The 14419-nt window shown below is 40.9% G+C and overlaps 1 pseudogene; it reads left to right on the forward strand.

The window, feature by feature from the left end:
• Positions 1 to 537: 537 nt before the first annotated feature.
• LOC104668295 lies at positions 538 to 946 on the forward strand (annotated as a pseudogene).
• The last annotated feature ends 13473 nt before the right edge of the window (positions 947 to 14419 follow it).

The raw sequence follows: 14419 nt of genomic DNA on the forward strand, positions 1-14419 counted from the left end.
GTGAAAACTGTATTCAGACCAGGGTGCCTCACTTTAAAGAAAAATGTTGCCAAACTGAACTCTGCCAGATGAGGAATCAAAGATGGCTAGCTAGGAGTTAACTGACACAGCCGGAAATCTGGTTATCAATTCCATGTAGCCTTAGAGGAAGAATGTCATCCAATTCTGAGGCAATCTAGCGTCAAGGTCAAGCTCAGAAGCTCTAGACCCAAATATGAGGGTTAAAATTCCGGCCCTACTATGAATTACATTACCTTTTCTGTATAATAACATTAATAATAATAATTGCATAGAATTGTTGGGAGGATGAAATGAATTAATACGCATCACCTGCCTAAAACAGTGCCTGGAACATAGCAGTCACTCAATGCATGTTGGTTATCATTAATATTATTATCCAATGAATAATAGTTATAATAAAACAGATAGGTATATATTGCTATATTAAAGAATATTTCGCAATTCAAATCGTTGAACAAAGTAATCCGGGTTACCTTTTAAATAGCCCCCGAGGCCGCTGCGAGAGGAGCCGCCGCCATGTCTGCGCAGCTGCAATGGATGGTCGTGCGGAACTGCTCCAGTTTCCTGCTCAAGAGGAGTAAGTAGACCTGCAGGACAGGGCCCAATAACCTGAAGGCCTGCAACTCCTTCCGCCACCACGGGCTGATTCACTGCAAGACTGTGGGCGTGGAGCCGGCAGCCGACTGCAGAGGTGTGGTACTGGTCATGAAGCGGAGATCCAGCCAGCGGAAGCCTGCCACCTCCTATGTGCGGCTATCATCAACAAGAATGCTCGCGCCACGCTCAGCAGCATCGGACACATGATACTCAAGAACAAGTATGCCCTGACCTGCGCATGGCTGCCATCCCCGGGGCCAGCGTCCTGCACAGCCAGAAGCCTGTAATGGTGAAGAGGAAGCGGATCCGCCCCACCAAGAGCTCCTGAGGCCGCGCCCCCAAAGCAATAAAAAGTCAGCTGGCTTTCTCAAAAAAAATTATAATAATAAAATAAAATAAAATAAAAAATAAAAAAGTTAAAATGTTTAACCAGAGATTAGAGGATCATCTGAAAGAAGCAAGGAGGAGCTGCTGCCTGCTTTCAGTAGACAGAGGAACTGGCTGAGTCTAGTTTTTCTGACTTTCGGAGTATATACGTACATATGTGTGTATATGTGTGTGTGTGTGTGTGTGTGTGTGTGTGTGTGTGTATAGTGACAGGGTCTCGCTCTGTTGCCCAGTTTTGAGTGCATGATCATAGCTCACTGTAACTTGGACCTCCTGAACTCAAGTAATCCTCCTACCTCAGCCTACTGAGGATGAGAAATGCATATTTCAGGATGGGCGCGGTGGTTCATGCCGTTAATCTTAGCACTTTGGAAGACCGAGGCAGGCGGATCACCTGAGGTCGGGAGTTTGAGACCAGCCTAATCAACATGGAGAAACCCCGTCTCTACTAAAAATACAAATTTAGCCGGACATGGTGGCGCATGCCTGTAATCTCAGCTACTTGAGAGGCTGAGGCAGGAGAATCGCTCGAACCCGGGAGGCGGAGGTTGTGGTAAGCCAAGATCGTGCCATTGCACTCCAGCCTGGGCAACAAGAACAAAACTCCGTCTCAAAAAAAAAGGGGGGGGGGGTATTTCAAGTGCTCTTCATTTTGACTAATAGATGTATCACTGGTAGTAAAGTATTTATTAAATGTCCTGTGAAACATTCCTTGTCAGGAGGAAGTATCTATTTTATAGATTCCCAAGGCCATAGATCTTAAATTAGGACATTGCTGTGTATTTCAATTTGCGTTGAATCCAATCCTAGGGAAAGCTATAGGTTCAGTCGATAAGGCAGAAATAAGAATACAGACTTATTCATAGGAATTCATTCCAAAATGTGAAATCAAGGAGTTTTAATCTACTGTCAAAACTGCCACAAACATTTCTTACACGTTTCTTTGTCATTAGTGAACTAATTGTACTTTAATCGAGTCAGCAGTGAGCAATAAGAATCCATTAGTAAATACAGTAATATAGTACAGATTTTTATTTCCTTCAAGAGCTCTCCTCAGAATTCATGATCTCAGTGAGAACACTGGTAATCTGTGAATTATCTGGGCTCTCAAAATGCAGAAAAGAATCAAAGGAGATTTAGAAAGGAGCAAGATTTAGAAAGGAGCATTGGCCCATTTTACTAAGAATTCAGCCAGGCTGATCTGCTCAATGGTTAAAGAGGAACAGCAACTACATTAAACACCAGAATGGTCAGTGCAATTAATGCAATTAAAGTAATTAGTCCTGGCAGCTGTAAGGTCAAATAGAGGTAGCTTTGTAACAACAATCTGCCACTGCAAAATTACTGACATTTCCAACTAAATTATATTCTCTAAATTGTTGCCTTAATGCTAAATAAATAAAGTTATGCTAATGTAGGGACTGATTACAGATTGAAATTAGCACAATTGCTTGTTATACAGTCTGCTAGGGTTAACATTTTTTAAAAACATAATTAATGGCCTTTGCTTACTGTCTCTGGTTATAGATCCTGCAGCTCATTTGCATTCTTTTGCAATATGCTGACAGTGCTAAATGTCTAAGAAGAAAGATCTCATCTGCAGGCAGAAAATGCGTTTTTCACGTCATCAAGCTAAAACTTGTTATAGTTTCAGGGCAGTGTTAATAACAAAAATGACCAGAAAAGGAATGGATAAGAATGAAGCTAGAATCCGTTTTTCTTTTCAGTCTTGTGATCCAAGCCTTTTCTGGAGTCAATGTGAAATGTAATTGCTCTTTTGACCTCTATCTTCTCTCTCCCCAGGTCTGAGGAAGAGCTACACTGGTTGATTATTGCAGGAATGAAAGGCACTCTGACCTTGTCGACCGAACGCCTTGCTGCTTTCAATGTTGCCCATTATACTGAAGGCAGGCAACTCCTGGAGAGAGGCGGAATCTACAGGAGAGCTGCTCCCCGGGCAACCTGCCAGAAAAGGCTTCATCAGCAGCAGTTCAGACATGACCAAACAGCTCAGGCAGTAAAGGAAACAGCTAGGGGGGAGAAAAACAGAGTATATCAAAATATTGTTAGCACACAGCCTGAAGAGCTCTCAGGCATCTATACTATAGAGTGCCTTTGCGAATACTGCCCAGCGTCATCTGCCTGAACTGAAGATCGACCTGGGAATATTTGCTGAGGAAGGAAGCCGTAACCAATATAAGTACAGTCACTGATTTCCTAAAATAGGCAGTCGCTCATTCAAAGGGATTTGTGATAATATTTCTATGTAAAGAGGAATGTAGGGTGATTTTCAGCAGAAAGTAGGTCGGGATATCTGGTTACAACAATTGCAGCTGGGTGGGTGATGGCTCAAGCCTGAAATCCCCACACACTGGGAGCCCCAGGTGGGAAGATCACTTGAAACCAAGAGTTCAAGACCAGCATGAGCAACAAAGCAAGACTCCTTCTCTACAAAAAAATATAAAAATTAGCCAGGTGAGGTGGTGTAGTCCTAGCTACTTGGGAGGCTGAGGCAGGAGGATTGCTTGAGCCCAGGAGTTGCAGGCCACAATGAATTATGCTTGTACCACTGAACTCCAGCCTGGAAGACAGAGCAGGACCCTGTCTCCAAAAAAAGAAAAAACTTACATTTAAATTTAAAAGAAAACACAATTACTCTAGATGATAAATCATTCACTAAAAAATCTAGTTTGATTATTTTTAGAATTTATGGTTGATGTAAGGATTAGGGTACAATTCACAATGAGAACATGCTCTCCCTTCAAGCTCTAGAGTTGAAAGAGTCTTTGTTTAAAATCAGCTGTGGTTCCTTCACATAACTGCTCATTCTGCTCAAATCAATTCTATTCAACAAAATTTTATCGAGCATTTATTATGTGCCTAATCATTCTGGGAAACGTCAATGAGATGTGAAGTGTGCCTATGAGTTAATGAGACTGGCTGACCAAGCAGACACAGAAATGGTGCCATTTGGTTTCTCATTTCATTGTATTCATTGAGAGAGAACACCAGAGGCCTCTGCCATGAGTAAGGCGTGGAGTTAGGTTCTTCAGATTCAAACGTCATTTAACTGTTACATTAATTTTCAGGTTCATATTATTAGCCCCACTTTAGAAAGAGTTTACTGCAGTTAAAAAGACCCTGGAATCCGGAATTAGCCAGACTTGGGTTTGCAAAGGAGAAAAGGTATAATAACTTTCCTCGTCCATTGTAAGAGGCACTCCTATAACGAAAGAGATTAATGAAGACTGGACAGGCATATGGAAATGTGATTGTGCCAAAGAGTATGATCTAATGATAATAGACTGGGAATGGTAGGAGCCCAGCAAGGCCTGTCTGTTTAGATTCTTTTTGGCCTCTCTGTGTAACATTTCTTCCTCCCAGGTATGGGACAGGACCCTTATGGAATGGCAGTCTTCAAGGGAGAAGAGAGAGAGTGACCATTCTAAGTTTTATGGCTTGCTTTGTGGGAGAAGAATTCTGGTTTCTATCGCTCACTAAAAAGAAGTGAGGGACTCCCAGGGGAGCAGGAGAAGCTCAGAGAGACCTTGCTTCTGAGGCCTTTCCATCTCCTTTAGTTCAAAGTAGTCAGCATGCCAAAGCACCATACTTTGGAGTATCATGTTCTGAGCCCCAACAGGTTCATACACAATTCTGTTACTACTCAAAATCTCTGCAATCTTGAAAAAATTCTCCATTTCTCTGGATTTTTATTAGTCTTGTTCCTGGAATGAAGGAGACGAGATGAACTTAAGACCTTTTCCATCTCTATAGTTTCATGAGAAATATTGTTGTGCAGATTTTCTGGGACATCCCAATTCTAAATGTTGTGGCCCATCATGCCTGTAAAAATATTTATGCTCATCAAATGCTGAACTCAAGAACCATAATCACCCTCTCTAAAAATAAAAAGAACTATCAGAGTTAGGAAAATAATGATGAATAAAGGCTAGGGAGAATGACACTACAAGATAATTTTCAAAAGAAGGGTGAAATCACTACCCTCATACAGATATAAAAATGAACACGTTAAAGATTTGATTCTAGCCATTAATCAAAGACGGAATGCAGAAGATATTATAACTGGTTTCAGAGAATGTGAAGAGACATATTTAAAGATCAGGAATATTGAAATTAGCATGTAAATTGAATAAAACCAGTTTTTCCAGGGGTAGGGGAGGGAAGTCAATTGAACCTATATTAGACAGGGCAGAATGTGCATGTCTATCAGTTACCTACAAGATACAGAGTTGTAAAATAACTCAAAGACAATGAAAGGCTAGAATCAGATAACAGGAAGGTTGTACTGTACCAGATGAAGCATAGTTTCCCATTGAAGCAGTTTTTTTTTTTTTTTCCTGCAATGAAAATAACTTTGATGGGGTTCAGAAACCACTCTCCCAAAATATGGCATCTTGCATACTAAGTATTTTAACCTGAAGGAATGTGAGAAGATGGCAGAAGCGGGAAGGCCTATCTTACCTTCTCCCACCCTTCCTTCCTGAAGGAAGGAAGGTTAAAAAACCTAGAAAGGATTTTTTGACCTTCCCCTGAAGCAGAACATAAAACCCACATGTGAGAGGCTGCCTCCTACGCCTGGAGGAAAGGAACATCCTTATCTCTGAAGACGCTAAGTCTCCCCAGTTTATTATCGTCATCAGATCATACTTTTTCATCCAATCATACTTCTCCACAACTATCTACTTATTAAATCTAGCATAAAAAATACACAGGTTTACCTGTTTCTTCAGGTCTCCATTACCTTATGAAGGCTCTCATGTCACATAAAACTCAAATAAATTTATTTTTTTTTCTTGTTAGTCCATCTTTTGTTATAGGGGCCTTAGCCATGAACCTAGCAATGGGTGAGGAAAAGATATTTTCACTCCCCTACATTCACTTCATGTGGAATACAGCATTTCATTGTAATTTCCGATTTTTCAACAGATATCTAGGAAAAAATGTCAGTGGGGGCCTGGGTGTGAACCAAAATCACCTGAGATACTTTCAAAATAGAATCACACCCCCTTTGACCTGCATCAAGCCATCTAATAAATGCACTAAACAAATAGAGGGCGTCTTCAACTGCTTTTTGAGGTTGAAATTCAGATTTGAGGAGACCTAGAAATTCAGCTATGTGCAGTCTTTATAGATACAGTAACACTTCCTGATCCTTTAAGGAATCTTTTGTGATTTTCTTGATGTGGTTTTAGAGTCATGAAACTGTTAAGAGTTTGGTTCACCAAGGGCTAAGGACCAATGTGCACATTGCAGGGACAGGAAGGTCAAAAGGAAAAAAATGGGAACTAGAGAAATAAAAATAGGGAAGAATAGGATAAGGAAGACTAGAAATAGAGTGGAATCAGCTGGTACACTGGCATGCCAAAGATGCCTCCCTGATAGAACTACTTTGTTAATAAAAATACCATTTTAAACCCGTGCCCATAAAGAGTAGGAGTAAAAAGAAGCTTTATTTCTAAAGCTCTGCTGCCGCCTCCACTGGAAATCTAATGTGGTCTTTTTTTTTCTAACTTTTCAGGGCATATGTATTCTAGTTCCATTATAATGGTGGAAAATGCTCTCATACACACTGTTCCTGCGGTTTTATACTTTGGCTTTATTTTCCTCTCTTCTACACTTCCCTCCCTCCACAAAAATCGAAAATACATAAAAATGATAAGTTGAAAGCCCAAATTGAAGTCTTTTTAAATTTTAACTTATTTTTTTAAAACCACAACATTGTAAATAGACTGGACTAAAGGAAATACAATTATTTATAGCTATGAAAGGGGAATTTATGGAAATGCCAATTCAGGCTTAGCTCAGCAACTAAAATGAAATGTGAAAAAGAAAAGTGGAGAACTCTTTGGAGGTTCTAGGATGATTGTGAGAATCCCCAGAGATTGATAATGCAGATGGAGGAAAGAAGGCCTCCAGAGGGTCAGGGTATAACAGACATTCTGTTTAGTGAAGCTTTATAACCCTCCAAGATACTAGTCTGGAATTACTTTTGAAAGAAACAAGATAATGGGGTTCAGGACATGCTGCCGCCCAAATATGGCATCATGATATTTAAGAAAACAGCAGAAGCAGAAAAGCCATTCTCCCCTTCCCCTCACTCTTCTTCCATGCAGTGGGGCATGAGACTCTCATTCAAAAAATATCCTTTCAAACACAGAAAAGGACCATCCTTGCCTCTGAGGACACAGGGACACAGAGAAGAATATGAACAAACAGACCTTGCTTAATTCCCCCTTAATTCTTAATTTTTATTACCATTAGATCATGCCCTTTTGTCCTCCAATCACACTTAATCAAACTTCAGCATAAAAATCCCCAAGTTTGTCTATTTCTTTGGGCCTTCATTTCTTTATGAATGCTCTCATGTCACATAAAACTTATATTAAATAAACGTGTATGCTTTTCTCTTGTGAAATCTGTCTTTTGTTATTAGGGCCTAAGCTATGAACTTCATGATAGGTTAAAAAAAAAAAAAGAAAAAAAAATTGTATTTACATCAACTCAAGATGAGAGGCAATTTTATCTTGACTAAATCCTTCTGGAACTACGGACACCAGGAAAGGAAGAAAGGCCCTATGGCTTTTGTGCATGACAGAGAGCAGATGGTCAGCAAACTCCCCGTGGGCAGTGAATTCACTGTGCTTGGACAAGTCAAAAAAGGTTAAGCCAACTAACACCATGAAACAAATGAAAGAATGCTACTTGAGTCTTTGTGAAGTCCAAGTTTCAAATAAATTGTTTAGTCCAACAGAATAGTTGCTTTCTTTTCATTGTTTTAACCTGAGGGACGAAGAAAAATAAATCAATGTCAGATTTTTTTTTTTTGAAACCGCTTCTGGTAGCTGGGCAAAATATATAAAGAAAATAAAAATAATCATTTGCTTGTGGGAAGAGAAAGCCAATAAAACTTATAGAAGCTTCTAAGAGTACATTGCTAGGGTTCAAGACACATTACACCCAAGATATGGTGCCTTGGCATATTAAATATTTTAAACGGAAAGAATTTGAGAAAATAGTAGAAGCAAGAAAGTATCTCAGACCTTCTCCCACCCTTCTCTTCTGATGCAGGTCCTAAAACATAGGAAGGATTTTCTAACCTTTCCAGGAAGCAGGTCGTTAAGATACTCACGTCAGAGTTTCCCTGCCTACACATAAAGGAAAGGAACACTTTTATCTCCGAAGGCATAGAGACATAGAAAAGAATCTGAAGCAGGTGTTGCTAAGTTCCCTGCTCCCAAGTTTATTACTATTAGATCATACTTTTTGACCCAATCTTACTTCTTCACAACTATTCACTTACTCACCCAGCTTAGCATTAAAACGGGTTGGCCAGGCGCGGTGGCTCATGCCTGTGATCCCAGAACTTTGGGAGGCCGAGGCGGGTGGATCACGAGGTCAGGAGTTTGAGACCAGCCTGACCAATATGGTGAAACCCCGTCTCTATTAAAAATACAAAAATTAGCCAGGTGTGGTGGCATGCGCCTGTAGTCCCAGCTACTCAGGAGGCTGAGGCAGGAAAATCGCAGGTTCAAAACTGGGAGGCAGAGGTTGCAGTGAGCTAAGATCATGCCACAGTACTCTAGCCTGGCAACAGAGCAAGACACCGTCTCAAAAAAAAAAAAAAAAAAAAAAAAAAAAGAGAGAAAGAAAGAGTCCTTGTCTTTTAGAGATGTATACTAAAATACAGTTGTCCCTTGGTGTCCATGGAGAATTCATTCCAAGACGCCCACAGATACCAAAATCTCACACCACTGCACTCCAGCCAGGGCAACAAAGCAAGACGTCATCTAAAAAAAAAAAAAAAAAAAAAAAAAAAAAAAAAAAAAAAAAACACTGGCTTACCTGTTTCTTTAGGTCTTCATTTCTGTATGAAGGCTCCCATGTCACATAAAACATGTCACATAAAACATGTATTAAATAAATCTATCCTTTTCTTTACTCCGTCTTTCATTACAGAGGCCTCACCGTGAACCTGGCAATGGGTGAGGAAACGATATTTTTCCTCTGTCGCAATACATTGGTGTATTGTTGTTGTTGTTGTTGTTTGTTGTTGTTTGAGACAGTGTCACTCTTGTCACCCAAGCTGGAGTGCAATGGTGCGATCTTGGCTCATTACAATCTCTGCCTCCCGGGCTCAAGCGATTCTCCTGCCTCAGCCTCTTGAGTAGCTAGGATTACAGGTATACACCAGCACGCCCAGCTAATTTTGTATTTTTTAGTAGAGACAGGGTTTCACCATGTTGGCCAGGCTGGTCTTGAACTCCTGACCTCAAGTGACCCGCCCGCCTCGGCCTCCCAAAGTGCTAGGATTACAGGTGTGAGCCACTGCACCCAGCCACAATGCATTGTTTAAAATGGAAATTTAGAGATATTTTTTCTCCACTGCTCTTCCCCAAAAGCTATGAGGTACACAAACTGTATCAAAATACGGTTGCTTTCTAGATGTCATGTTTTAAATAGTACTATACACATGCGTTCCAAGTTTTCAGAAGCCCATTCAATGTTTTAAATAAAAGCAATTTAAGGAATGGGTAGAGAGTGCAGTACTAAATACAGCAACATAATTATTTTCATGTAAATTATCTCCTCTACACCGTGTTAGAACAATAAGAACAAAAACATGTTTATACTGACAAAGTCTGAATAAGTAGAAGAGGTGGATTTGGTTCAGAATGTCCATAACTTCTCCATCCATGGACAAAGAGTAGGGAGCCCCTTTAATTTCCTTTGCATTTGGGAAGTTTTCCATGGTGCATTCAGATCACGTGTGCCTGCATGATCAGATAAGAGAAGGCTAGAATTACCAATGATGAAAGGAGGCAGCACAAGGGCAAGATGCAAAACAACTCTTCCTTTTCTCACCTCATCTGGATGGATCTGAATTTCAACCATCTCACTTCTTTTTTGTTCTCATAGTGATGGTGGGTCCATTTTCCAAAACCGGGTTAGAGACATGGCAAATTGAGTTCCACAGATTCTTTTTCTAAAGTGCCATTCAAAGAAGAAATGTGATGTCATTATGCTGACTGGATATTTCGTTCTGCCTATTTGTATGTACTTCTCAGATAATAAATTGAGGGCAGTTTAAATTAGCCATCACTGGCCAGATGCTGTGGCTCACTCCTGTAATCCTAGCACCTTGGGAGGCTGAAGTGGGCGGATCATTTGAGGCCAGGAGTTCGAGTCCAGCCTGACTAACACGGTGAAACCCCATCTCTACTAAAAATACAAAAAATTAACTGGGCATGGTGACATGCGCCTGTAATCCCAGCTACTCAGGAGGCTGAGGCAGAAGAATCACTGGAACCCAGGAGGTGGAGGTGTTAACAGCAGAGTGTTATCAGCTCAGTGAGCCTTTTTCCTCATTGCGTGGGGTGGCTGTCCTCCACCAGCAAGGGCAAAGGGCGAGTGTGACAGCTTTTTTGGGTATCCACATTTGGTGGATCCTGAATTCTTGTCTAGTGCTCAAGAAGAATGAGTTCATGTGGATGAATTGAAGGATGGTAAATGCAGAAAACTTTATTGAGTGATGAAAGCTGCTCTCAGTGGAGTGGGGAGCTGGAAAGCGGATGGGAAGTGCAGGTTGCTCTCTCCTGAAGTCAGGTTGTCTGTCTGCTTCTCTCCTCCAAAGTCAAGTTGCCTCTCTCCAACATCCAGCCATTGTCCCTGAAGTCAAGTTGCCTCTCCTCGATGTCCAGCTGCTTCTCATCTCTACCGGCTGAGTTGCGGATCTTTGTAGGCACAGGAAGTGGGGCAGGGCGCGTGGTGGCTCATGCCTGTAATCCCAGGACTTTGGGAAGCTGAGGTAGGCTGACCACCTGAGGCCAAGAGTTCAAATCCAGCCTGGCCAACATGGTGAAACCCTGTCTCTACTAAAAATACAAAAAATCTGCCAGATGTGGTGACATGCACCTGTAGTCCCAGCTACTCAGGAGGCTGAGGCAGGAGAACTGCTTGAATCCGGGAGGTAGAGGTTTCAGTGAACCGAACTTGTGACACTGCACTCCAGCCTTGGTGACAGAACAAGACTCCATCTCAAAAAAAAAAAAAAGAAAGTAAAAAGACATTATTCAGAAAGAACCAATCAAGAGAGAGGGGACCGTGGCTTTCAGGCTTTTCAGCTTGAAGGTGGGGCGAACCTACCCCTGTTTGCCTAGAGTTTCTCTGCCTCCTGCCTCTGTCACCATAAAATACTCTTATACAATGAAAAGAATACAAGACTGCAGAAAGAAGAAAAACTATTTTGTGTTGAATTACCTAGGAAAATGTTAAAGGCAGCTTGGAAGCATGCAGCACTCAATTGGCTGACCTGACTGGGAAAGGCTTAGTATAGCCTTTCATCTATTGCCTGCTGCCCTTTTGGGTCACGTTCTTCCCTGGGGTGAAGAAGAGACCTAGAGTGAGCAACAACACCCCAAACATGAAGTCATTTTGCTCCAGGTCACCCAGAAACACAGTAACTCTGAAGTGACTACGAGCACACTCTTGCTTCTCTAGGCCAGCCCATGGTGGTTAAGCTTTGTTTGGTAGTGAAATCTCTCAGGCTGTATGACATCCTGGGCCTTGTCCCACACAGAGAGCAAAAGCAACTGTGAAATAGCGACAGTCTCATTAAGAGAATGATGCTTTTGCGGTGGAACATCAGTCACCACTAAATAATTTTTATAAAAGGAAATGTAGCTCCTACAATAGGGAAATTCTTTCAGGACCAGTTCAAAGGTGAGAGTAGATTAGCAATAATCTAAAAATGAGAATGCAATTATGAAAGAATCTCCCCCACCTCCAATCCCACCCTCCCACGTTCTAAATGTTTTCTTTCCCCCCCAAAAAAACATCAAAACGGTGGTCCCCAACCTTTTTGGGAACAGGGACCAGTTTTTCAAAAGACAGATTTTCCACAATAAGGTGAGGGTGGAGGGGGTGGGTTGGAGTTATCAGGCATTAAATACTCATGAGGAGTATGCAACCTAGATCCTTCGCATTCACAGTTCACAATAGGATTCGCACTCCTTTAAGAATCTAATGCCCTGGCTGATCTGACAGGAGGCTGAACTCAGGTGGTAATGCTCCCTTCCCCTCACTTCCTGCTGTGAGGCCCAGTACCAGTCTGTGACCTGGAGGTTGGGGATCCCTGCATTAGAACATAGTCTAAATTAAGACAAACACACAAATAAAAGCAACATCATAGCACCACCTGCAAAGTCATTTTTCAGCGGCAAACTCACATCCCATTGAGCCCAAAATGCAGGGGGTAGGGGGTGCAGAGGAGATGAAATGTGTAAGAGCAGGAAGGGCAGACAATACCTAAACTTTTGATAGGAATGATGGTGCTTTCATTGAAATAGGAACTCTGGACGAAGATTAGGTCTGGATAAGAAAGACTATAATGAGGAAGAATCAGGATTGAGAGAGAGAGAGAGAGAAACACCCTGAAAATAGAAAAATGGAAACAAATGATAAAACCAAAACTGAGAGAAAACAATAAGGAACTGATGAGTGCATACAGGCTGAATAGTTAATCCTAAAACAAAAAGAACACTGATTCCTGTGCATTAGGAAACTCCTTACTCTAAGCTAGAAAACTCCTTCCTTTAAACTAAGAGACTAACATTTGTTGGTAACTTTGCATGTAGCTAGCACTGTGCTTCAGCACTTTCTTGTACAGTTGACCCTTGAACAGAATGAGTTTGAATTTTGCAAGTCCACTTATACATGGATATTTTTTCTGCTTCTGCCACCCCTGAGACAGTAAGACCAACCCCTCCTCTTCATTCTCCTCCTCAGCCTACTCAGTGTGAAGATGGCAAGGATAAAGAGCTTTATGATGATTCATTTCCACTTAATGAATAGCAAATATGTTTTATCTTCCTTATGATTTTCCTAATGTTTGCTTTTCTCTAACTTACATCATTTTAAGAATACAGTATATAATACATATAACATACAAAATGTGTTAATCACCTGTTTATGTTATAAGTAAGGATTCCAGTCAATAGCTGACTATTAATAAGTTTGGCGAGGAATCAAAAGTCATATGAGGATTTTTATCTGGGCGAGGATTGACACCCCTTCCCCCAAGTTGCTCAAGTGTCAACTGTACGTTAGGAAACTGTTTTAAAAAAAGAGCAGGTTATCATATGATAGTCTTTATTTTCTATGTGTCTACAGAACAAGAACACTGACTGATATTTTGAAAGTAGAGAGTGAGATTAAGAAGATGGTTACACTTGGGAGTATGCTTTGGGAAAGGTGAAAGGAAAAATGACTAAAGATAAATAAAAAGAATGCCAAGTGGTATTCAGTGTTCAAAGCTGGATATGCACGGTTCAATGTCTTAATTTTTTCAGACTAACTAAATATCATGTTGACATAATTCAGAGTCTATAGCAATTAGCATGGAAGAAAATCACTTTTTGTGTTCTTAAAATAATTTTATCCTTGAAAAGCTAAACTCACAAGAAAAAAAAAACAACCCTATCAAAAAGTGGGCAAAGAATATGAACAGACACTTCTCAAAAGAAGACATTCATACAGCCAACAGACACATGAAAAAATGCTCATCATCACTTGCCATTAGAGAAATGCAAATCAAAACCACAATGAGATATCATCTCACACCAGTTAGAATGGCAATCTTTAAAAAATCAGGAAACAACAGGTGCTGGAGAGGATGTGGAGAAATAGGAACACTTTTACACTGTTGGTGGGACTGTAACCTAGTTCAACCACTGTGGAAAACAGTGTGGCGATTCCTCAAGGATCTAGAACTAGAAATACCATTTGACCCAGCCATCCCATTACTGGGTATATACCCAAAGGATTATAAATCATGCTGCTATAAAGACACATGCACACGTATGTTTATTGCAGCACTACTCACAATAGCAAAGACTTGGAATCAACCCAAATGTCCATCAGTGACAGACTGGATTAAGAAAGTGTGACACATAAACACCATGGAATACTATGCAGCCATAAAAAAGGATGAGTTCGTGTCCTTTGTAGGGACATGGATGCAGCTGGAAACCATCATTCTCAGCAAACAATTGCAAGAACAGAAAACCAAACACCGCATGTTCTCATTCATAGGTGGGAATTGAACAATGAGATCACTTGAACACAGGAAGGGGATCATCACACACCGGGTCCTATTGTGGGGAGGCAGGGAGGGATAGCATTAGGAGATATACCTAATGTAAATGATGAGTTAATGGGTGCAGCACACCAACATGGCACATGTATACATATGTAACAAACCTGCATGTTATGCACATGTACCCTAGAACTTGAAGTATAATAATAAGAAGAAAAAAAGAAAAAAAAGGAAAAAAAAAAAAAGCTAAACTCAAGGCCAGGTGCGGTGGCTCATGGCTGTAATCTCAACACTTTGGGA

The sequence above is a fragment of the Rhinopithecus roxellana genome, chromosome 3, assembly GCF_007565055.1.
Source record: "Rhinopithecus roxellana isolate Shanxi Qingling chromosome 3, ASM756505v1, whole genome shotgun sequence".
NCBI classification, from domain to species: Eukaryota; Metazoa; Chordata; class Mammalia; order Primates; family Cercopithecidae; genus Rhinopithecus; species Rhinopithecus roxellana.